This window comes from Hyperoodon ampullatus (assembly GCF_949752795.1).
Source record: "Hyperoodon ampullatus genome assembly, chromosome: 1".
Classification (NCBI taxonomy): domain Eukaryota; kingdom Metazoa; phylum Chordata; class Mammalia; order Artiodactyla; family Ziphiidae; genus Hyperoodon; species Hyperoodon ampullatus.
The window spans coordinates 147694643-147720670 of record NC_136914.1 but is presented as its reverse complement, the minus strand read 5'-3'; the positions used below and the strand labels follow the sequence as shown (position 1 = coordinate 147720670).

The window sequence follows — 26028 nt, the reverse complement described above, 5'->3', positions numbered from 1 at the left end:
TATATATAATAATAAATAAATAAATAAATATAAAATCAGGTCTGAGACTGAAATCTTGCATCTTTAAGTGAACACTGAAATCTTCTTTTACAATATTCTCAAGTACTTAACCATATGCTATTTTATAAGGATTATAAATAATACTCACCAAGAGTCAAGACTATGTTTTCACTAATATCTGTGGATAGAATATATAAATTGTTCTATTGGAGTGATTTCACCATTAAAATAAAAGAATTCTAGTGATAGTATTTATAGTATTTCCTCTTAAATCAACTTGTAGAAAATGTTGCCAACTCTCAGTGTCCCTTGCATGGGATCTTAACAATAGAGTGTTGATTATTCTATACTGAAATAAAAAGGTATGTGTGAAATAATAAGAAATATATACAGTGGTCCTTCCCCCAGTTCCTAACACAGAGTCCCCTAAAATCCTAGTCATCGCCTGAGTGACAGGGGTACTAAAAGCATCTTTTGTTCTAACATTTGGTCTTTTAAACTCAGTTCCTGATAAAATAACTTCTAAGGCCCTTGGAATCTCCAGAGTGATAAGTGTCTTTTTGCACGCTAAGGAGATGTGTGGTGACTGGGGGTCCCTATGTAGTTTGGAGATGGGGGATGGTCACCAGAAAGGACCAAGCCATGATTAGAAGCTTAAAACTTTCAGCCCCAACTCCCATCCTCCACGGAGGGGAGAGAGGCTGGAGACTGAGTTAATAATCGATTATGCCTACATGATAAAGCCTCCACAAAAATTCCTAAATTATGAGGTTCAGAGAACCTGCAAGTTGATGAACACACCCACGTTTCTGGAGGGTAGAACACTCTGCTCCAAAGGAACAGAAGCTGTGCTTAGGACCCTTCGAGACCTTGCCCTATGTACCTCTTCATCTGGCTGCTCATCTGTATATTTTATTATATCCTTTGTAATAAACCTGTAAACAGAAGTGTTTCCCTGAGTTCTGTGAGAAATTATAGCAAATTATCAAACCTGAGAAGGTGACTATGGGAATCCTTGATCTGCAGCCAAGCTGGAAAGCAGTGTAAATAACCTGGGGACCCCCGACGTATGACTGGCATCTGAAGTGAGGTGTAGTCTTGTAGGACTGATCCCTCAACCTGTGGGATCTGCACTAACTCTAGGTAGTTAATGTCAGAATTGCTTGGTGTGGAAAACCGTACATTTGATGTCAGAAATGTTGTGACTAGCAGAGAAATAGTTTTCCTTTCAGTGTGATTATAAGATTTCAGTAGTGAAATTGATATCTTTTAAATTTATTCAACCACTTACTTATGGAGCAACTACTGTGAGCCAGACACCACACTCTACTCTGCACACACAGCAGTGTGGCAAATAGACACAGGAGCTGTCCTATCAGAGCTTACAGCAGAGAACGGTCTTACCCTTTTGTAACGTTCACATTGCTGATCCCTCCAATAGAAAAATCTGAAATATAGAAATATTATACTGAGAATTTCAACTAAGAAAGACATACCACATCTTATCCATCTAAGTTGTACTCCGTGATTAGCACAGTATCTAGTGTGTGTTAGGCCCTCAGTGACTGTAAGATGAGGAAATTATATTTCTTTTTTTTTTGCGGTACGCAGGCCTCTCACTGTTGTGGCCTCTCCCGTTGTGGGGCACAGGCTCTGGACGCGCAGGCTCAGAGGCCATGGCTCACAGGCCCAGCTGCTCCACGGCATGTGAGATCTTCCTGGACCGGGGCACGAACCCGCATCCCCCGCATCGGCAGGCAGACTCTCAACCACTGCACCACCAGGGTAGCCTGGAAATTATATTTCTTAAGGGGAGATATATTGTCTTGTTTTATATCTCAACCACCTAGCAACTTACTTTTAAATTTAGACTCCTGTAACAGATCAAACACATATTATTATTGCCCAAACCCCACTGACAACCAACTTTACCATTCCTACTTAAACTTTCATTTTATTACTTTACCACATTTGACAAATAATGTCACTATTAGTAAGGAGAAAGAGGGAAAATGATATTTCGTGAGCACCTGCTCTGGGTCAGACACTATGTAAAAACTCCATGTGCATTATGTCATTCAATCATCATAACATCACAATGAAATAATCACTTTTACTCCCCATTGTACAGATGGGGAACTAATGATGGTAAGTAGTGAACCCAGATTCTCAGGCTTTAAAGCTTGTACTTTTAAACACTACAATGTCTAATCCGAATATTCATTATTTGCACACTCTTTTTTTTTTTTTTTTTTTTTTTTTGTGGTACACGGGCCTCTCACTGTTGTGGCCTCTCCCGTTGCGGAGCACAGGCTCCGGAGGCGAAGGCTCAGTGGCCATGGCTCACAGGCCTAGCCACTCCGCGGCATGTGGGATCTTCCCGGACCGGGGCACGAACCCGTGTCCCCTGCATCGGCAGGCGAACTCTCAACCACTGCGCCACCAGGGAAGCCCTGCACACTCTTTTTAAGACATATTATTTACCTTCAGTAAAGTTAGTCTCCTCAGTTAGATGAATCATAGGTCTCAGTTTTCCCAGTTCACCACTGTTATGCTTGTTACCTGGCTTAATTATTAATAGTGCCCCCTTTTACTTTCAAAGGTATCTGAGTGTGGATGATAAATCATATGGTTTCCTTACCTCTTATTTCATCTACATCTGAGTAATCAGTCCTCATTATTGTTTTGCCCAGGTGGAGCAACTTCTCCAGAGAATGAGATTTAGAAGACCCTCTTTATCTCTTCACCAAGTCACTTCCTTCACCTTTTTCAGAGAAGAGCTTGACTAAAGTTTTCATAGAGATCTTTGATTAACAACACAGCATTATGGCATTTTTCTTACTTGAAAATGTCTCAGCAATTTAAAATAAGATTCTTGACTTATTAAGCAGCATTTTAAAATTGTTTGCCTTAGTACAACTTTTATATGATCTGATCTTGGACAGTATGCTGCACTGTTTTGTTTGTTCATTTATTACCAGCATTATCTTTTTCTGGGGAAGCATTTAAGTCGGTTAAAATAAAAGATGTAGGCAAAGTAGATTATAAAAGGAAAATCTGGATCAAAGAGAAAGAAAAATGTAAGTATGGTAAGAGCAATTGTCAAAATACTATTGCTGCTGTGGTAAATTATCACAAACTTAGTGACTTAAAATAACACAAATCTATTCCTATACAGTTCTAGAGATCAGAAGTCCATCACAGGTCTCATTCTGCTAAGAGACAACTACCAAAGTATAACGTAGACCTAATCGGAATTCCAGGAGGAAGAAAAAAGAACAAAAAGAAGAAATACTTGAGCAATCATGACAGATTATTCCAAAATTAATGTTAGACACCAAACTAAAAGATTAAAAAGAATCTACACCTAGGCATATATTCCAACTGCAAAAGAGCAAAGATAAAGAAAACATCTTGAAAGAAGCCAGAGGATAAGACATCTTATCTATACAAAAGTAAAGATAACTACACTTGACTTCTGCAAAACAACGACAAGAAAGAAGAGTTGAGTGAAATACTTAAAGCATAAAGAAAAGAACAAAGCAAAACAAAACATTTACCTAGAATTCCTTACCCTACAAAATTACCCTTCGAAAGTGAAGGAGAAATAGACTTTCTCAGACAAATGAAAATTAAGAGTATTTGTTGCCTGTAGACCTGCCTTGAAAGAAATGTGAAAAGAAGTTCTTCACAGAGAAGGAAAATGATATAGATCAGAAACCTGAATCTACATAAAGACAAAAAGAGCACTGGAGAAGGAATCAGTAAAGATATAATAAAATTAAAACTTGTACTTTTCTTATTCTTAATTGATCTAACATTTGTTTAAAATAATAATAGCAACAATGTATTCAAATATATATGCATACGTATATATGTGTGTGTGTGTATATATATATATATGCACCTGTCTGCTTATGTGTAAGTAAAATGAGTGACAGCAATAAAATAAGGGACAGGAGGGAAGAATTAGGATTATTTTGTTATTATAAGGCACTCACACTATCTGTGAGGTGGTAGTATAATACTGTCAGAAAGTATACTTGGATTAGTTGTAAATTATTGCAAATTCTGGGCAACCACTAAAAAAATTTTTTTCAAGTATAACTAATATGCTAAGGAAGAAGAGAAAATCAGATCAGGTAAAAGTCTCAATTCAAACCACAAATGGCAGAAAAAGAGTGAAAGACCAAAAATAGGGTCAAAGAATAAGGGCAATGAATAGAAAACAGTAACAAATATGGTAGATATTACTCCAATTATAGCAATACTCATTTTAAACATCAATAGTCTCATCATATTGATTAAAAGACAGAGATTGTCAGAGTGAAACAAAAACCAAGACCCAATTATATATTGTCTATAAGAAACCCACTTTAAAAGTGAAGACACATAAAGATTAACAGTAAATCAATGAGAAAGATATACCATGCTTGTACTAATCAAAAGAAAGCAGTAGCAGCTATGTTAATTTCACACAGAGCAGACTTCAGAGCGAGAAAACTTGTCAGGGATAAACAGGGGCATTATATAATGAAAAAGTGGTCAGTTCCCCAAGAAGACATAACAATTGTTAATGTGTTTGCACGTAACCAGAGAGTGTCAAAATATGTGAGGCAAAAACTGATAAATTGCAAGGAGAAACAGATGAATCTGCCACGAGAGTTGGAGACTTCAACACCCCTCTATCAGAAATGGACAGATCGAGCAGGCAGAAAACCGATGAGGACTTAGTTAAACTAAGTTGATAGCACCATCAATCAACGGGATATAATTGACATTTATTGACTATTTCATCCAACCACAGCAGAACAGACATTCTTCTCAAACTCACTTGAGACCACATTCTGGACCATAAAACACACCTTAACAAGTTTAAAAGAACAGAAATTATACAATGTCTGCTCTCAAATCACAATGGAATTATGCTAGAAATCAACAACAGAATAATAGCTGGAAAATCCCAAAATAGTTGGGGGTTGGACAACACACGTCTAAATAATACATGAGTCAAATAAGAAATCTCAAGAGAAATTTTAAAAATATTTTGAACAAAATGAAAATGGAAACACAACTTACTGTGAGATGCAAGGTAAGCAGAGCTTAGAGAGAAATGCATAGCACTGAACGCATATACTAAGAAAGAAGACAGATCTAAAATCAGTAATCTAAGCTTCCACCTTAGGAAACTAAAAAAAATTTAAAATAAAGAATAAAAATTAGAACAGAAACCAATAAAATTGAAAACAGGACATCAACAGAGAAAAACTAACAAAAACAAAAGCTAGTTTGAAAAGATTAATAAATTTGATGAGACTCTAGCCAGGATAACTAAGAAGAAAAGAGAGAAGATACAAATTACTAATATTGGAAATGAAAAAGGAGTCATCACTAGAGGTTCTATGGACTTTAAAAGAATAATAAAAAGTATGAACAGCTCTGGCTCAAATATTTGATAACATAGATTAAATGGACCGATTCCTTGAAAGAAACAATCTGTCAATACTCACAAAAGAAAAAGTAAACAACAGGGGAAGATAAGACACAGACCAGGAGAACATATTGGCAGAAGATTTATCTGACAAAGACTATTATCCAAAATATACAAAGAACTCTTAAAATTCAGCAATAAGAAAAACAATTAAATTGAACAATAGCTCAAAAATTTGACCAGACACTTCATCAAAGACAATATACAGGTGACAAAATAGCATATGAAAAGATGTTTAACATTATATGTCATTAAGAATTTTATAAATTAAAACAATGAGATACCACTACACAACTATTAGAATGGCCAAAATTTAGAAGATTAATGACACCAAATGCTGGCAAGTGTGTGGAGCAACAGGAACTCCCATTCATTGCTAATGGGAATGCATAATTGTACAGCCACTTTGGTAAACACTTTGGCAGTTTTTCAAAGCTAAACATAATGATGTGTCAATGTAGTTCATTGACAGTAACAAGTGTACCACTCTGGTATGTGATTTTGATAGTGGGGAGGCTGTGTGCATGTGGGGACAAAGGATATATAGGAAATCTCTGTGTCTTCCATTCAATTTCTCTGTGAACCTAAAACTACCCTAAAAAATAAAGTCTATTAAAAGATTAAAGTAAAATAAAAATAAATTTTAAAGAAAAGATTCCCGTGTTTGCTATAGATAGAAGAAATGTATCTGCATTAATTAGTAGAATGTTTTAGCTTTCACATTTTCATTACTTAAATTTTCAGTATCTACACACTATTCTATAAAATAATTAAAAATAAGCATTGCTTCTGATTTGCATGATATAAGACTCTGCATTATTCATTACTTTTAGATACCTAGAATTTTATAAGATAAAAAATAACTAAGTAGGGATAATATATACGAATAACTGTAGTAGCAATATAGGAGTAGGGGATTAAGAGGTACAAATTATTATGTATAAAATAAGCTACAATGGGCTTCCCTGGTGGCGCAGTGGTTGGGAGTCCGCCTGCCGATGCAGGGGACACGGGTTCGTGATCCCACATGCCACGGAGCGGCTGGGCCTGTGAGCCATGGCCGCTGAGCCTGTGCGTCCGGAGCCTGTGCTCCTCAACGGGAGAGGCCACAACAGTGAGAGGCCCGTGTACCCCAAAAAAAAAAAAAAAAAAAAAAAAAAGCTACAAGGATATGTTGTACAACAAGGGGGTGGGGATATAAAAAATATTTTATAATAACTATAAATGGAGTATAACCTTTAAAAATTGTGAATCACTATATTATACACCTGTAACTTATATAATTTTAAAAATTTAAATAACTGAGTTAAAATAAAGATAGTAAAGGACTAAGGAGATATATAGGTCTCACCTCTCCCATCCCCCAAAAATCAGAATTTGCCAAAAAAGCATAGTTCTTCTATATACTCTTAGAGGATATTCTAGAACATTCTCCAAAGCCATAGAAGGACTTAAATATTTTATTCATTAAATGCACATTGGGATTCACAAGTAAAAGAAATGTCATTGCCCCTGAAGACAACATGTCTAGATAAATACTGATGCCCCATCCCAGAAAGGTATAAGATTCATTATCAATTAATTATTAAGGACCTACCTACCGTGTGCTCACCCATCACAAACACTGAGTGTGATATAAATACAAGACATGGCCCTGTTATCTTTCAGGGAAAGGGAAGAAATAAAGAAGGCTTTAATATGGAGATCGTATATGAATTGCAGAATGGGTGAAACGGGGAGCACAGATTTATTTATTTAAACATAATTGTTTATTTTGAAAAAGAGGTGGAAATGCGCGCGTCCCCTGAGCAGCCTGCCTGGGGTGCTGATGTGCGCTTGCTCTGCACCGAGTCCCAGGGACAGTTTGAATTTCGCTCCCTGAGTCGGGTCTCCTGATCCTGGGCTTGCGGCGCAGACTGGAGGGGTCTCGGTGCCACGCGACACCACTGAGTGGGCCCTTTGCTCCCGGACCCGCACTAGAGGCTTAAAGGATGGCCTCCTCATTTCTGGTACAATTATCCTCTCATATTAATGAAAAGATTGGAAATATTAAAAAAAAAAAAACTCCGTCATTGAGAAATTGTGGACTGTATTAAAATAGGAGATGAGATCATTGCAGTAAATGAACTTCTAAATAAATTGGAATTGGAAATTCAGTATTAAGAACAAACCAACAATTCACTCAAGGAACTCTTTGAACCTCTTGGAGAAGACTGTAAAGATGTTGAACATCTCAAAGAAAATATTCCTTCCCATTTGCCTCAAGTAACCCAGGACTTTGTAATGGATCAGATCTTGACCCTGAACAACCAGTCAAAGATGAGGAACCTGCACCCACAAAGAAGCCCCCTAAAGAGCAAAGAAATATTAAAGAAATGTCATTTATAACTTCTGATGAGTTTAATGGCATTCTTGTGTACATGAAATCCCACCTAACTTATAGTCAAATTAATGATGTTATTAAAAAAATCAACAAGGCAGGGACTTCCCTGGTGGCGCAGTGGTTAGAATCCACCTGCCAATGCAGGGGTCACAGGTTTGATCCCTGGTTCAGGAAGATCCCACATGCCATGGAGCAACTAAGCCCGTGTGCCACAACTACTGAGCCTGTGCTCTAGAGCCTGCGTGCCACAACTACGGAAGCCCACGTGCCTAGAGCCCGTGCTATGCAACAAGAGAAGGCACTGCAATGAGAAGCCCGCACACTGCAACAAAGAGTAGCTCCTGCTCACCACAACTAGAGAAAGCCCACGCGCAGCAATGAAGACCCAACGATGAAGACCCAACAGAGACAAAAATAAATAAACAAATAAATTTTTTAAAAAAGAAATCAACAAGGCAGTAGTTAGTAAATATAAGATCCTACATCAACCAAAAAAGTCTATGAGTTCTGTAGCCAGAAGTCTCTATCACAGATTTATTGATGAAGAAATGAAGGAAACCAAAGACCATTATTTTGTAGTGGAAGCTGACATAAAGGAGTTGACGGCTTTGAAAGTTGAAAAGAGGTTTCACATAACACTGAATATTTTACAACACTGCCGGAGGCTATCAAGGTCCGAGGGGGAGGACTTACCCGATATGTTATAACATAAGGCCCTTTTGAGCTTCTGAACCAGCCAACGGTAGAGATAGAAGCTATTCTTATAATTTCCTTATATGTAATTTCTTTATATATAATTTCTTTAGCTTTTTCATTTTCTTTTTTGTTTCTTGTAAAAATAAAACTTAAATAATGTATATTTTAAAATCTACTTTCTTACAGTAAATATTTAATCACCTACCATATAAGCCTCTGTTCTAGGCATACAATGGAACTAAAAAATGTTCATATTTAGTTTTGGTGTTTCGTGACAGTGCTGCCAACCCCAGGAAGACAGGTGCAGATGTGATAATAAAAGTCAAAGTTCAAGAAGATGAGATCAAGGACATCCAGGCTCTTTAGAAGTAAAGGTCATTAGTGTCTAAATTCCACTAATGATATTTCAGTCTATAGGAAAAAGTTGGATTTGGAGGCAGCCCATCCACGTGGTTATCCTGCTTTCCCATATGCAGTTAAGGAACAGCTTACCTGAATACATTCAGTGTAAATCAATCTGTAAACATCAACTGGTAATGAAATTGTAATAAAAGTATATTGAGATGAAAAAGATGATAAAATAAGGTGTGTAAGCAGATTGAGAGTGGTCATGGAAAACAAGTGGTTGGATTGTAAGAATTTAATGGAGTTTCTCTTCCACACTTGGGGAGACTGTTAGTCTATCCGTGTCTCAGTGAGCATTCTCCAGAGAAAGAGTAGGTTATCCATCTAACTATATCTATCTCTATCTGCCTATCATCTATCTATCTATCTATCTATCTATCTGTCTATCTATCATCTGTCTATCATCTATCTATCTATCATCTATCTATCATCTATCTGCAGAGATTTATTATGAGGAATTGGCTGATGTGATTATGGAGGCTGAGAGGCCCCCAGATCTGCCGTCTGCAAGCTGGAGGCCCAGGAAAGCCGGTGGTGTGATTCAGTCTGAGTGTGAGGGCCTGGAAACAGGGGAGCCAGGCCAGATCAGATGAGATGAGATGTTTCAGCTCAGCAGTGAGGCAGGAAGAAAAAGCAGATTCCTCCTGCCTTCCTCCACCTTTCATTCTGTTTGGGTCTTGGATGGATGGGAGGACGCCCACACACACAGGGAAGGTCAGTCTGTTTCACTGAGATTCCAATGCTCATCTCATCTCGAAACACCCTCAAGGACACACACAGCAATAACGTTTAATCTGGGCGCCCATGGCCAGTCAAGTCGACACATAAAGTAAACCATCACAATCTACGTCCATGCCGCCTGCTTGGCAGGCTGATCCTCGAAGCAGAGAAAAAATTGTCTCACCAGGCCCAGATGCCTGGTTAACACTGTTCCTGTGATGATCATAGAATACATTATGGGCACTGCTCATTTATTGTTATACTTTCTTTCTCCCTAAGTTAAATGCAGGTATATTTAATTTTTCATGTCTCAGTTTAATTAAAAATAGTGGCATTATCCTTTACTTTTTAAAAGTCTTGCTTGTTTTTTCTCTATGAATATTTTTCCATACGTTCTCTATCAAAAAAGTTTTCTCTGTTTAAGATTTCTTTTCCTGAAACTCATATTGAACAACTGTGTCGGTAAGTTTAATTCTTGTGGAATGGATACTGAGTCTCTGTTTTGATTATTAGCATGTAATCAATACAGTTGGTAAAATCGTATTCCTCAAAGACTAATAAAGACATTAATTTTCAAACAATAAATAAATAAATATAATCATTTATTTTGTTTTACTGTATTTATATGGAAAGGATTTTTTGTAAAGAATAAAATATAAGGTTAAGCTAATGGCAGGGCTGCCTTCTCTACATACTCATGAAGACTCAAATCATATTTCTTATTCCTAACTTCCATAAGCAAAGATTGGTTATAAAATTATCTGTGCTATAAATCTTTTCTGTAATATATAGGCACTTATGTTTACATGTAAATACATATATATAAATTACATGTCATTGAATATATGTGAATAAATAAGAGTTATACTGATATTAATATATATCTAAAATATAGAGGTATATTAGAAAAGTCTGAATGTATATATAAAAAACTTCAACCGTGGTTATTCCTAGATGATAGATAGAATTTTATTTGATTATGGGTCTTCCTACTTTATAGTTTTGTTTTTATTTTCCAGTGACCATGCATTATGTTCATAATCATGAAAAATAACAAGTTCATAAAAATATTCATTTCTAAAATTTTTAATTTATAGTGAGATAATCAGTCCACCATGAAATTTACAGTAGTTTCTTTAAAAAAATAAAAGCAGATGGATAGTAGTTAAAGTTAAAACAAAATATTTTTAACACAAGTCTCTGATTCTTTCAAGATCTGAATATACAAACTTGAACTAATTGTAATAATTTTGAAAACCCTGTTACTTAGAAGAAAGAAGAAAAGATGATCACATATGTGATATGAATTCAATAATAACATTATTATTTGCAATAAAATTGCAATTTGAAAAAAAAACACATGATTTACCTACTTAAGGTTTTTCCTACATGTTTGTGAATACTAAAAATAAAAGGAAAATAGAGGAGAAAAAGTATTTTGCTTCATTCATATTCAACTACTATTTTATGTGTAACTCTTCAATGATTAAAGAAATGGATTTTGACCAGAATAGTTATAATGGATCATCCCACAGCAGGAAGTAAGTCAGCCCCTGTGATCCATTCTCCCCACTTTAGAAAAACAATTAAGCAGTAACTTTCCTGTCCTTTATTAATTTAATATGACAAACCTAATACAGTGGCAACATTCGTGGACATGCAATGACTACCCAGAAGTTTATGATATAAATTTTTATGAAATGCATGTAAGTTATTTTTAAGAGTTTGATAATAGTGTCAACATTTGGAAAGTGTTCTCATCTTATTAATAAACATATTGCTTGTTCTCACAAGCAGGGCTAAATTACAAGGCATGTTAACAAAAGACTTCAATTTAAAACTCTAAATATTTTTGGTTGTTTTCTTGGTGTGTGTGTGTGTGTGTGCAAGTGTGAGTGAATTTAGAGACATATTAATAGAACAGTTAGTCATTTTACTGAAAAATTAATTTAGAAACAAAACCTTATCCTTGATAAAAAGTGTGTGCATATATAATAATAACAGTGAAAGGTAAATACATTTAAATAAAACTTGCACACATGTACACTAGCTCTCTACAAACTGTTAGTTGCACTTTAAATTACATATAAAAATGTAGTTGTAACTCCAAAAGCTATTCTAAGTCACAGCAGAGATTTCTGTGTCTCATAAATCAGAACCTTTTTTTATCCCTCATACATTTTTATTACTTTATTAGGCATGTAACAGGGTGAAAGAGTATACAAGCCGTTAAGCCCTGTTAACAAGCCGTGGTACGCTTGTATTTCAGCTCCATGAGGCTTCTGTAGTTTGGGCTTTTTTCAAGCCTTCCGATATTCTGTGCATCACAGACCATATTTGATTAAGAAAAGCATGTTCCTGAAACATCTGTCTGTTTAGTTACATTCAAACTGCCTCTTATGGATACAACATTTTCTTGGAATCTTTCTATTCCTGATGGGTCCCAAAGGAGAAAAAAATATACTCTCAAGGTCACCAGAATTCATTAAATACAGCTGACAATGTTATGGTACAGGGAGAAAAAAAATCTTCCCAAGTTTGTATACAATATTATATTCACAAAATATTAGTTTACTCTTAAAGGAATCAAGAGAAATAACAAGGGAACGAAGCTATAAATGGTGACAGATGCTTCTCAGCTAGTGTGGCCCTCTGCATCACATGGGTGCCAGAATATAAATCAGGTAATCCATCCCTCAGGGCACTGAGCAGAAGTCAAATCATGTAGCCAGGCCAAGCAGGATGGATTTAATTAGGAAGACTGCAGCAGAATATTCACATAATCACCTAAAATTTCATTTTGCCTAGTTAAGCACTAGTTGTTTTCAGAGCTCACTCTGAAGAGTGAGGAAGTTTCCAAAAGATTACCAGAACTTGTCTCATTAATTCAACCCCAAAGGAGGGCTGGGACTATGTGTCTGGTCACTAGTGTTGACACTAATCAGGGCTAAAGGAGGCAGAGGTAGTACTGGCTGAAAGAAAAATCCCCCAACATTCAGGCTTCTTGAAAAGTGTAATGGTACTTTACATACAGCTTTATGGGACTAGCAGGTAGTCTTTGAGTAAAAGGATGACCTAACTTTTTTTTTTTTATTAAATGTCAACTGCTCAGTGACATTTACCATGGAAACCCTATTTAAAATTATAATTCTGGGCTTCCCTGGTGGCGCAGTGGTTGAGAGTCCACCTGCCGATGCAGGGGACACGGGTTCGTGCCCTGGTCCGGGAGGATCCCACATGCCACAGAGCGGCTGGGCCCGTGAGCCATGGCCGCTGAGCCTGCGCGTCCGGAGCCTGTGCTCCGCAACGGGAGAGGCCACAACAGTGAGAGGCCCGCGTACCGCAAAAAAAAAAAGAAAAATGTGTGGGAAGAAAGGATGAAGAAAGCCCAAGTCTGGCAGGGCCACACTCTGAATCCTGAGACTGAAAGGCATTTTCCTACCTACACACTCACAGGCTCAAGGTCACATATACAACATTCTGTAGGAAAGTTTAGAGGAAAGAAAAGTACAAGAATTTTGAAAATCACATCTAAAAGATCCTTATACTATGCACAATTTTAGAAAACAGGCTTTTTTCATTGCTACTTAATTTGAGCAATTTCCATAAAATATTAAATGATGTCCATTTAAAGATGCAAACAACAAAAACACAGGTAAAATAATTGTAACTTCTCACTCTGTAACATAATGGTGATGAAGAAGTGAAAACAGTCAAAAGAAAGGCATCTGAATAATAGGAGAATCTTACAGATGGTTCTTATTTCAGAAATTATTCTTCCCTATCTATATCTAGGGGTATTTATTAAACTCCTTCCAGGGCAGAAACACTAAAAAAGTGTTTTGCATGAGGCACTCTTGCAGTCGACTGATGCAAATGTTAATCTGTGCTTCAGGATAATCACACCTCCAGGGTTTTAGCATTATGTGTATCTGTGCAGATGCAAATCATATATCATTTAGAGAAATAATAATGTGGTAGTTGGAAGCTGATAAAATCAAAGGGAAAAAATGTGTACTTTAGAAACTAAATGCAGAAAACTTTCAGGTGAAGAGACCAGGCATTTTACAAAATTAGTTCAGCAACCCTAATAGCAGTAAGAAAGGATAAAATACCAACACAAATTATTGGTGTGGAAAAAGCCATCATTAATGAGATAAATGAGATCCAACATGGGGAAAGAAGAAATCTCCAACCAAAATAAGAATGGAAAGACACTTCAGGTCATTCCTGAATTTGGGTCATCCCAAAACCTGGGTAAGGAGGGCATGGTAACGATAAGGGCATTGCCAGCCCATTCTCTTCTCAATTAACAAAACACCATGGTAACCCCCTAATTCAATACATCTAATGTACGATTTTTAACGGTTGTATGACAGACCATAAAAAAAAAATACCACATTTATTCAAGCCTTCAGTTATTGATAAACATTGAGAGTTTCTCTTTTTCTTTTTTGCTGCTACACTCAACGAGACATTTATAAATCTTGTGCACATATACTAAGTCCTTTTACTTTTATTTGTGTAAGTCTGATTACCCAAAATAGTTCACATGCTATGTGGGATCTTACTGCTCTTTATTTTTTTTATCCTAAATGTATGTATGGAATGGAGGGAATCAAAAGAATTGAATTAGTAATGACTTGATTGTTGTAGGAAAGTTCAGCAATTTCATGAAATAGACCTGCAGAAAAGCATTAAATTCAGCAAATTCTGTTTACTTAGTGGGTCTCTCCTTATTAACTGGTGAGTGTGTTTTCACAAAAAAGAAAGAAATGTTCCTCAGATCAAGGTTGAAAGGTAATAGCTTTAATCTGACCCGTTTTAGGATGCCATACGAGAATTTTCATAAACTGGCTTCCTTCTAACTCTACTCCCATTTTTCTTCTCTTCCCCAGACTTGTTCTATGTACCAATCATAGGAACCCACTATAGTTCACCAGATATCATACTTTTTTCACAAATCCACTTAGCCAGTGAAGAAATCATTTCCTCTTCCTGGAACATCATGTCAGTCCATGCCCCTCTTTATTTCCACCTGGCCAACTCTTCCTTGGGCCTTTAAAACAAGGTTCAGGCATAAAATAATTCTATTACCAATTAAAACTTCAGATCACTCAGTTAGGATCCTGCACCCAATTTCCAAAGGAGGAAGGGGGAGGTTACCACACCAAGCAATTTTCTGACACCAGGTGGGTGTCCTACAATTTAACTCATTTCTGGTACTATTTACCCAGTGATAGCATCAGATGCACAGGTTAAGGGCTCAGTCCTACAAGACTGGGCCCCTCCTGCCCACACACTTCAGATGCCAATCACAAATCCAGGTTGTGAGCTGTGATTCTGACTAACAAGCTGTAGATTGGAGGTTCCCACAACCTCCTCCTTGGTTTCTATTAATTTGCTAGAGCAGCTCACAGAACTCAGAGAAACATTTTACTTACTAGATTACCAGCTTATTATAGAAGGATGTAACTCAGGAACAACCAGATGGAAAACTTGCATAGAGCAAGATACATGGGAAAGGACTTGGAACTCCCATGCCTTCTCTGAGCGGGCCACTCTTCCCAAATCCCCACGTGTTCCCCAACCCAGAAACTCTCAGAAACACATCCTTTTGGGGTTTTATGGAGGCATGACTGACTAAATCATTGACCAATGGATATTGAACTCAATCTCCACCCCGTCTCCCCTCTCCAGAGGTTAGGAGGTGGGACTGAAAGTTTCAACCTTAAATCAACTGGTTGGTTCCCCTGGCAACTAGCTCCCATCCTTAGGTGCTTTCCAAAAGATACCTCATTAACATAACAAAACACCTTTCTTGATCTCATCTCAGGAAATTTGTTTTAGGAGCTCTGTGCCAGAAACAGGATGAAAACTAAAAATACCTTTCTTCTTAAAAATCATAATATCGTGATATCATTCTTTTTAGAAGTCCACTGCAATACAGATGGGATAAAAGTCTCCTCCTGGATAGCCATACCTAAGTAAAGTTCTATCTTCCAGACAGAACAGTATTGCACTATATTATAATGCTTTAATGCCTTGTCTGTCTCCCTCACAGGATTGTGACTCTTGGAAGACAGGGTTATGTGAATTGTCTCCGATAACATAGTACTTAATATGATGTAGGCTTTCAGAAGTGTTTTTTGATTTAATTGGAAAGGAGAGTAATAAAGCCAAGAAAAGTAACTAATTAAACACGTACATTTAGAGGACATGTACAGGAAAAAAAAAGGCTAAGTTGACTGAAAAAGAGTCCTTAAAGAAGTAAGTAGAGAAGCAGGAAAGAATACAACTGTGGTATATTAAAGTTTGAAAGTGGAGAAGTAAACATTGTCAAGTGCTACAGAAAAAAGGATGAAAGAAACAAAGAAAATCAAGAAAATAGGGAAATACTAAAGAAGGTCCAAAGTAGGGACACTGAGCATATTTAATAGCCTTAGTTTATTGTGAAGGGCAAAGGCAATAGGTGTTTGCAGCTCTGGTATCTTGGGACAGGAGGGCCAATTAAAAGAGTTTTAAAGAGGACACTTAGGGGTAAGGATGAGGCGATTTATCTTAAGAAGGAGATAAGAAATTAAAATAGAGGCTGATAAACAACTAGATGGGACGAAATGGAGATGCAAGCTGGTAATGAAAAGGGAAGTCTGGACAGGATTTCTGCATGCCCTCCTTTTCCTCACCCTCCACACCACCTCCTATCCCCCCACCTCCCTACCCGATTTACCCTTGGATCGTAGGTATTCTAACAAGATTGAGCTTCAGTCTGTCTGGCAGTGTTCCTGGACATATTTCTTATAAATGGAGACTTCTATCCCAACAAAAGTTTATTCATCATCATTACTATTCACTAAGCCCAGATTCATTTGTTGTAAAAAATAAAAATAAAATAAAAATTACTATTAATAATAATACAGTGCAGTACTGCAGCTACACTGGATATGTTATGTTTAGGAAAACAGGAATATTTATGAAGAGCTAACTGAAAGATAAGTTTATGTAAAACACTTCACTTATTTATTCGTAAGTCAAAAATATATACATGGTTACAAAAAATATTTTACAGAGGAAATGAGATCATTTTCTTTAATGTGACAGCATTATAATCTCTCTGCAGGTGATAAGAAGTGGAAAAACCACAACATAAAGGGAAGTCCTCATAGGAAATGATCCCTGATCAGGAAAATTGGTTCTGCTAGATAAACATATAAAATTACTCTAATTATTAAGTCTCATACTTTGTAGACAAGAATGTCTTATTTAGAAATGCAGCTACATAAAAATTGGAGTACTACTATATATGATATAGAAAACTGCATTGATATATTTTCCTTTACTGCAAACTCTAAAAACCAGAGCTTTCATGCTAAAGACTAGTACATTATTATTAAAATAATAATAGTTTTTACCCTCCTTTTGAAAGAGCATAAGTCAGAGACCATCAGTTAATTTCTAATAAACACTACCACTCATGATTGAGATCTAAAGGTGAAAGCTTTTATATACCATCTCCAGGCTCTTGAGCATTCTGGGCTCCCATCATTTTCTGTAGAACAATTTGTTCTTCCTAAGTACAGCATAGCTTGTTATGACTTGGTCATTTGACATCTATGGTAAGAAATATTAAAGAATCATTATGCTTTACACTTAGTGTCAGTCAGAGAAGCTTACTATAAATACAAATTAACTGGATCTTCGTATTTAATAGTCCAACAATGGAAAAAAAGGACTGGTGGGTAAAAACTAAAAAACATTACAATTTCTCTGGGGCTTCCCTGGTGGTGCAGTAGTTGAGAATCTGCCTGCTAATGCAGGGGACACGGGTTCGAGCCCTGGTCTGGGAAGATCCCACATGCCACAGAGCAACTAGGCCCGTGAGCCACAACTACTGAGCCTGCGTGTCTGGAGCCTGTGCTCCACAACAAGAGAGGCCGCGATAGTGAGAGGCCCGCGCACCGCGATGAAGAGTGGCCCCTGCTTGCCACAGCTAGAGAAAGTCCTCTCACAGAAACGAAGACTCAACACAGCCAAAAAAGTAAATTAATTAATTAATTAATTAATTAGTTAAAAAACATTACAATTTCTCTGAAATTATCAAACCACACAAACACGTTGCTAAGCAATACAGATTCAAAACTGTTTTGAGATTAGTTTAGATTTGTCTTATGCCTCGGTAATTTTCCCAATTTGCAAACAAAGAAAGAATTAAGAAAACGCATTTTAAGACAATCATAAATTTTTTTCTGTGACACACTAGGTATTTTAAAAATTGACTGGGAATCTAATTGCTTCATTATTCCCTAAAGCATATTTTTCAGTAGTTTCTGGTTATTCGTTTTTTAATAAACTTTAATTTTGGAGCAGTTTTAGGTTCAAAGCGAAACTGAGCAGAATTTTATGAGATTGATGTGACCCGGATCTTTTTCTAGCTGGGGAGAGTTTTAAAATTATGCTTTCCTGAAAGGAAATGAAAAAAAGATGGACCCATTTTGCCTTTTTTCTTATCCCCAGGTTTAGATCTTGCTTGAAATGGTCAATTTTCTTACTGTCAACACATTATATATGAGACAATTTCCTGGAATCAAAGAAACCAGAGAACCTTAGAGAGAATTATCATGAAGCTTCCCTCTTCGGTTTATCTTGCAGAGCTCAGGCAACAATGCATATAGAGCAGTAACTCTCTTGCCTTAGAGAACTAGGCTGCTATTGAAGAGTACCAATGCCACATCCTCCCAGAGTTCTACTGAAATGACTTGTATCATAGAGCCGCTGGAAATAAAAATATGCTGACATCTCCCTATTCTTGGCCTTTTACTTAATTTAAAGGTTGAAGGAGAAAGGGGAACCAGCCAGCGAGACAAAAATGGAATGAAAAAGAAGTTTGAGGAAACATACAGACTTGGACCATGGACATCGAGGACAAAAGAAGTTTTGGTGAAGAAAAGGAAGTTTGGTTAAGATAGGTTAAAATCAACTAAAAGTAATCTGAAAGAGATTATTAGCTTTGTCGTTGATAACTTTTGTATGAAACAGTGAAAAAAGAAATGAGAAAGTAAGGTGAAAAGTAAAGGAAATAGATTGCCTATAAATGTGGAGAACTGAATGTGCTTTTCCCTGCTTCCTCTAAAGAAATCTTTAAATAAATTAACTCAAAGACAAAGACAACGTTTTGGACAACAGAAAGCAGATGGTTGAGGGGTAACTGATGTAATGCAGAGAAAGCTGAGCCATAAGTGCCCATCGAAGAGGATGACCAGATGAAGCAAGCTGTCCGGGCTGCAGAAAGCCTCCTGAAAGGCTCAGGGTTTGAGCCACAGAAACGTCAGGGAATGAATGTGGGTAACCTCAGTTTGAAGTCTACATAGAAGTTAGGTTACCCAGCTCCCTTCTCTCATCCCCCACAGACAACTAATACTACTCCCCAACCAGGCAAGAGATGAGTGCTTTATTCCTCAAGCAAAAATAAAGCAGAAAGTTCCAAGTCTCAGAAACACTAAGAAATACATATTAAAGCCACAATGTGTTTTCCAGGACACATCAATTAGAATGAATAAAAAGGACTGATGATAGCAAGTGTTGTTGAGGAACACAGAACTCCCATACATTATGGGAACATTTAGCGTTACAACTTGGAGAAATATTTTGATTGTTCCTATAAATTTAAATGTATGGTATCTTGTTATGCTCCAGCAATTCTACTCCTATTTCCCCCAAAGAAATACACATCCACAGAAACACTTGTATAAGAATATTTATAGCAGTTTTGTTCATAATAGCCCAACTTGGAAACAACCCAAATATACAACAACAATTCAATGGATAAACAAATTATGATATAACAATATAATGGAATAGTACTAATAAAAGGGAGCATGCTAACTATACACACAACTGTATGGATGAATCTCAAAAATATTATACTAAGAAAAAGACACAAAACAGTATATATTATGTGACTCCATTTATGTGAAAATTTTAAAAAGGCAGGGCTACTCTAGAGACAGAAGCAGATATTTGGCATTGTCTCTGGCAAAAGTTGAGATGAGAATTGACTACAGATGGGCATGAGTGACTTTTTGTGGTAATGTAAATCTTGAATATGGTGGTGGTTACACCATATATGCCTATAGGCATAAGTGTTTATCACAAAAACTAAGCTGTGCTTAAAATGAGTGCATTTTATTATGCATAAATTATACTTCATTAATGTGAATTTTTAAAAACAGGTCAGACTGTTATATATACATATATATATTTATTATATATTTATGTATTACATATATTTCTTTTGTGACAGAGGAGATGTAAATATATTTGAAGACTGAAGGAAAAATACTACTGGGAAACATGTTGGTATGAGCAAAAGGAGGGAAAACTGATGGACCATTGTCCTGGACTTGATGGGAAGATTCAAAACCATAGGTAGAGGGGTTCACCTTACACTGGTAATCTCTTTAGTCACCATTCAGTTTATGTCAGAATCTGTTCTTAGCACCTATGTACATTATCTCAATTCATCATTATTATAATCTTATGATATAGGCATTATGATTCCCATATTATGGGTAATAAAACTGGATCCATAAGATTAACAACTTCCTCAAGGTAACACATCTACAAAGTAGGGTTATTTCAGTTACTTTAAGAATCACATTTTAATAGGAAAAAAAAACACATGGTATTTGTTGCATTTCTCCTTCTTTTTCTACCCCCAGTAATGGTTCCTCACGACCTCATTTCTAATCAGCTCTAAATTGTACTCTCCATATAAACAGGATCTGGATTTACAAGTCCAACAATCTAATTGTTATTGACAGAGTAAAAGTGGGATCATTTTCATTAGCAAATTTTGATACTAACAAAGTAAATGTAATTAATGTGCATCCAGGTACTCAAGCCCCAAATTTCAAGCAAAAATGTTTTGTTAACTAGTTTGATTGGAAAGATAATATAGAAAAGGGAAGACACCTCATTAGTAGAAAAACAGAAATCTGGAATTTACAGACAGTGACTGCAAAAGACAGGTCTAATATTACTCTATTAATTTGGGGATGACAAGTTCTGATCAGTCCCAGCATAGATAAGTAAACAAATGTGAATGCCTAGAGATATAGTTGACTATAATTGTGTAATTATTGATTTAGAACCAACGCAAAAAGGAGAAATAGCCTACAGAATGGGTTTGTCCTCAAGACTTAAAACACTTAGAGCCATATATAATAAACACTGGATGTTTCTATACCTTTTAATGGGTGCCTCATAATAAGACTTTGATACTAGCTAATGGCCCACACTACTTGACTATGAACTTGGTGGATATTTAGACAACTGCAACTTGCCCAGAGGTAGGCAAAAACAGTAATGGAGGTCATTAGAAAATTATGTCGCTTCTTTATAGTTATACAGGGAGGAGATTGTAAGAGCAAATACAAACTTTAAAAAAAAAAGTGAGAGACAGGCTTAATTTTTCTTTCTGAAAATAAGAGACGCTCCCCTCCCTCCTTTCCTTAGAGCATTTACTTTAGAAAACTTGTAATTCCTTTTTTTGGTTTTTTTTTTTTTTGAAATACATGTAAATCTCTTTAAAAGCTACATAAGCCTCTTGAGAGCACTAACACCCAGGAATGAGTTTCTCAAGGACCTGGGAACCATCTTTGAAATGTAAACATCAAGGGACATAGCGCCCCTGCCTCCCAGTTTCTGTGGATGTAGGAGCCTAACTCAGTGGGCACTAACTCAGTGGGCACCTTGCTCCAAGCTTGTCATAAAGCTATGAAACATCTATTTTTCCTTTGATTAAAGTCAATTAGCTAACAGAGATGGTCACCCCAGTTACCAGGTGAATCTAGGATGAATGATATGTGACAAATGGTGCTGTTAAGTCCTCTTCCTTGAGGACTAGTTATTGTTTATCTTGAGAGTACGTATGCAATAGCATGTATCTGCCTGGCTATGTAAAAGGGTAAAGTCTCTTTCCCTCTGTAATCTCTTAGCCAGTTGCCTGTGATGCACATCAAGGTCTAGTTAAATGCTTATTCAATTAAAAAAATTCCTTTCTTTCTCTTCTACCTTTGTGGAGAGTTTTTCTGGGTTGGGAAGAATTTTCCCTTGACAGGGGGTCATGGCTATTTCTGTTTTCTGCATCTGGATACCAGTTTTAAAATATTTATTTCCGATTTTCCTGAATTTCCAGTCAGCTAGAGCAAGCATTTCTATTTAAATTCATTCTCTTAGAGAGAGGGAGAAAAGATGGAATAGAAATCCAGGGGGAAAACAAGCAAAATGTTGGACATCTTTTCTCCTTTGACAGCAACCAGATGATACTTAAGCTTGTACCTCACCTGCCTGGCATTCATCTGACGTGCCTTTTAAAATACTCACCCGCATCATGCTGTTGCTATGTACACCAAATATTTAACAACCATTCACTTCCCCTTAATTTTTTTCTCAAGCATCAATACAATGAAGAAGGAACCTACACAATCCCTTAAAAAAACAAAGCTATATAAAACATTGCTAATAAGTTACTTGACATCTGAAATCAACTGCTTCTTTGCCCCTAACTCATTTGGTGTGTAGATTGTATCTACTCTGTGTTGATGAATTAGCAGCTTTTATAAGTGAATGAAGGGATAAGAGAAGCTACATAGACTAACAGGTCGCATACACACACACATGCACGTGCACACACACACACAAAGCTAGCAAAGCCAGAATATTTTGTGCAGTGAAGAAGTTTTTTTTATAATTGAAAATAACAAACGAAATTATCCACATTATTGTAATACAGTATTTGTTATCAGTTTGTCCATCCATTTAAATATGCAAAAACTACTCTTTCCCAATGCGCTGCTTCTGAAATATCTGCCATATTAGCTCAGTTCAATTAAACAGTTGCCATCAGCTGCAGCTTTAGTACACAGATTTGTTTTTTTCAGTACACAGTGACCATTTATTGATATTACAAAAATTATCAGAGAACCACAGGCATATGCAACTGGGATTAATTGTGAATCTAAATCCTAGCTTTTAATGAGGCCCCAGGAAATGACTCCTGGCTTTGGATTTATATCAGTAGCACCTCATAGTAGGAAACAAGAAATGTGTACAAAACGTAATCATACCTAAATATTAGGATTTGCCATTCTATCTGTGCAGGAAGAGCTTGCTTTACTGAGCTGAGGTCACTAGTCTGTCTGGCAACATAAAATCAGTAACCTCAGGGGAAGTTAGAACCAACTCAACATGGTGCTTCCTATGGAAAAGAGTCTGAGCTGGAACATCTGATGGCTCTGTGTCAGCTTTTCACTTCACTAAATTACACATTATTCCTTTCCTCTCACACGCTGAAGGAAATGAAAGACATGTAGAGTTGTCAGACATCTGGGACCTGGCCATTCATTAGGCAAGAAGTGTTACATCACATCAGTGATTTTGCCTTCCTGAAATGACCTGCAGCCTGCAATCACCAAGGAGGGTACCACCTATCCCTGTCCAACACCATTTAACATGAGGCCAGTTTTCATCGCTATGACTATTGACTCCTGAACTCAGGAGTGTGCATGTGTGTGTTTTCATTACCTATGTTTAAAAGTTCACTTCCAAACAAAATTCACAAGAAAATTGTCCCATATCTCAGCAAGGGGAAAGTATCTATTAAAAAACACTGTATAAGGCAAAAAAATTGTCTATGGCAGAGAAACAACTCATTGTCCTTTCTGTTCATGATTCACAATCATTTACTTGGATTTCCAGGAACAAATGGGTGAATGCCCTCTACCAGGAAAAAGCAATAAAAGGTGTTGGCAAAGCTACCTGCCATATGGTCATGAAATGGACAAGTATAAATGCCTATTAAAAATATACTTTGTAAAATTAAAATATGGTTTACTAGATATTTCCAATCATGCTTTCTTCTAATATATCTCAAAAAATAAGGACTGAATTTTTATTTATATTCAAACATGAGTAACTCTTGTTTAAACTGAATCTTCATTTTCGTACACAAAAAGCTAATGTACTGTCGGGACAGATAAAACAATTAAGCTAACTTACTGATTTTTCTCCTTTACTGATTTCCTTCATGGGAGCCATCCCTTGATTCACCATTGGAATGAGTAAGAAACAGGATTTCTAGTGACCTTTTCACATGTTCAAGAACTGCAGACCAAGAATTGAAGCTCATTTGGTCAACAAATTTCTATTTTTTTTAAACAGGCTTTATTTTTTAGAGTAGTTTTAGGTTCACAGCAAAATTAAGCAGGTCAGAGATTTCCCGTAAACTCTCCCCATACTTGTATAGCCTCCCCCATTATCTACATCTCCCACCAGACTGATATATTTATCACAGTTGATGGACCTATTTTAACACATCTTTATCACCCAGAGTCCATAGTTTTCATTGCTGTTCACTCTTAGTGTTGTACATGCTATGGGTTTGAACAAATTTGCCTTTTGCTATTTTTAAAGAGGGAAGGTTGGGTTGTAATGAAAAAATTACTCCCATGGCCTTCTCAGTGGGACTCCCTCTGACACTTCCCTAACATAGCTCAATCAGCCATTCATTTGGGGACCACAAAACCAGTATGCATAGTACTGTGCAGGATCTTGCCTAGGAGACAAGAATACCAATGACTCTTTTCTCTTGTGTGAAGTTGTATGTGCATTCAGTGCAGCGAAGGGGAATTAGGACTCATGCAGATTTTTTTCACCCAATATTTATTGAAAATCTATTATGTGCAAAGATGGTCACTTTGTGAGCACCTTTGCACATAATAGTCACCTGTGAATGACTGTGACACAAAGATAAAGAAAACAATTATAATATGCTATGATAAGTGTTTTGATAGATGTAAGCCTAGGGATAATAAAGCAGTCCCTTCCTCTCAGAAACCACATGATTTCTAGCCATAGTCTCCACTCTAGACCCTGCTTTGATCCAAACAAGTGCTTGAAATGTAGCAAACTTACTTCTCTTAGGCTCCATAACCTCACTGTAACCTTGAGAATGTGATTTCATAAAAGGTTGTGTCTACCTTTCTGCCCATAAGTCATTGCCTGCATGCAAATGTAGTCACACTGTACTCACCTCACAAATATCGTCAGAAATCTAACACCAAAAATGCCATCTTGATGTTACATATTTACCTTCATTAAGACTTTCCATTTTGGTTTTCTTTTTCAACCTCAACCCAGGACTAATTCAAGCTCTGATAGCCTAGGTTCTTACATCAGCAACATCTGTCACCAAAAATAAATATTCTGCAATCAAAACTTAACTGGCCTAGCAATTTTCTTGGTGATGCATGAGGCAGAACAGAATTCAGCTTCATTCTTCCTCTGCTAAATTGGTTTTACAGCACTAAGTGTAGGAAAGATTTACGTTTTAGTAAATTAAGCAGAGGCAGCCCAGAGAAAACAAAAGACGCAAATACATGCAAGCCCACAGTATTCTTTAATATTCAGTTTTGCTCCCATATAATGTAATATATTTTAACAAGTTGAAAAACACAGAGAAGAGACAATGCTTCTAGTTAAAATGAAATTTGAATTTCAGCTGTAAACTGTTTTAACAGCTGAGCAATGTGATTTGTAGTCTTATTAAATCAAGGAAAACTTGAATACCCTTATTAAACATTGGTAAAAGTAGTAATTATAAAATCCCTAGCATATTTTCCACTCCTTAAATAAATTATACTTACTGTTCCTGTTACAGCATTTCAGTTTACAAAGCAATTTCATACATATTACCTCATTTAACCTTTAAAACATTTTTCAGACAAGAATTATCATTCTTATTATACAAATGGAGAAACTGTATCCTAGAAGTTAAATCCAACACAACAAAACTAAGAATTGCAATGAGAGGCTGGATAAAAGTTAATTATTTTTTTCTTCTTATTCTGGACCCCGTATAGTCAATTCTCATTATTCATGGTAATTATGTTCTATAAAGTTGCCATGAACATGGAATTCACAAATACTGAACCACTACTCTTAGGGGAAATACAGGATTAGGTTACTGTGAGCCTCTAGTAACAACGCTTTCATCAACCAACCTTGTTTTATGTGAGTTTCTGTTTAAAAACACCTTATTTAATATATATACATATGTATGCACATATATGTATGTGTGTATATATATATATATATATATATATATATATATATATATATATACACACATACAGTTGATTGAACCCATGACCAACAGGAGTAGGACTCAGGCGTGAATAAAACTTATGTAACACACTGACATTCTCCATAAGGTACATCACAGCCTTCCTGTACTTAAAAACATTAGAGAGTACTTCAGAACTATGCTTGGGGG

General features: G+C 36.4%; 1 pseudogene across 1 annotated transcript; it reads left to right on the top strand.

The window, feature by feature from the left end:
* Positions 1 to 7482: 7482 nt before the first annotated feature.
* LOC307060228 (SKA complex subunit 1-like) lies at positions 7483 to 8586 on the top strand (annotated as a pseudogene). Its single transcript has 2 exons — positions 7483 to 7968; positions 8330 to 8586. The product of its transcript is annotated as an SKA complex subunit 1-like (transcript).
* Positions 8587 to 26028: the final 17442 nt, after the last annotated feature.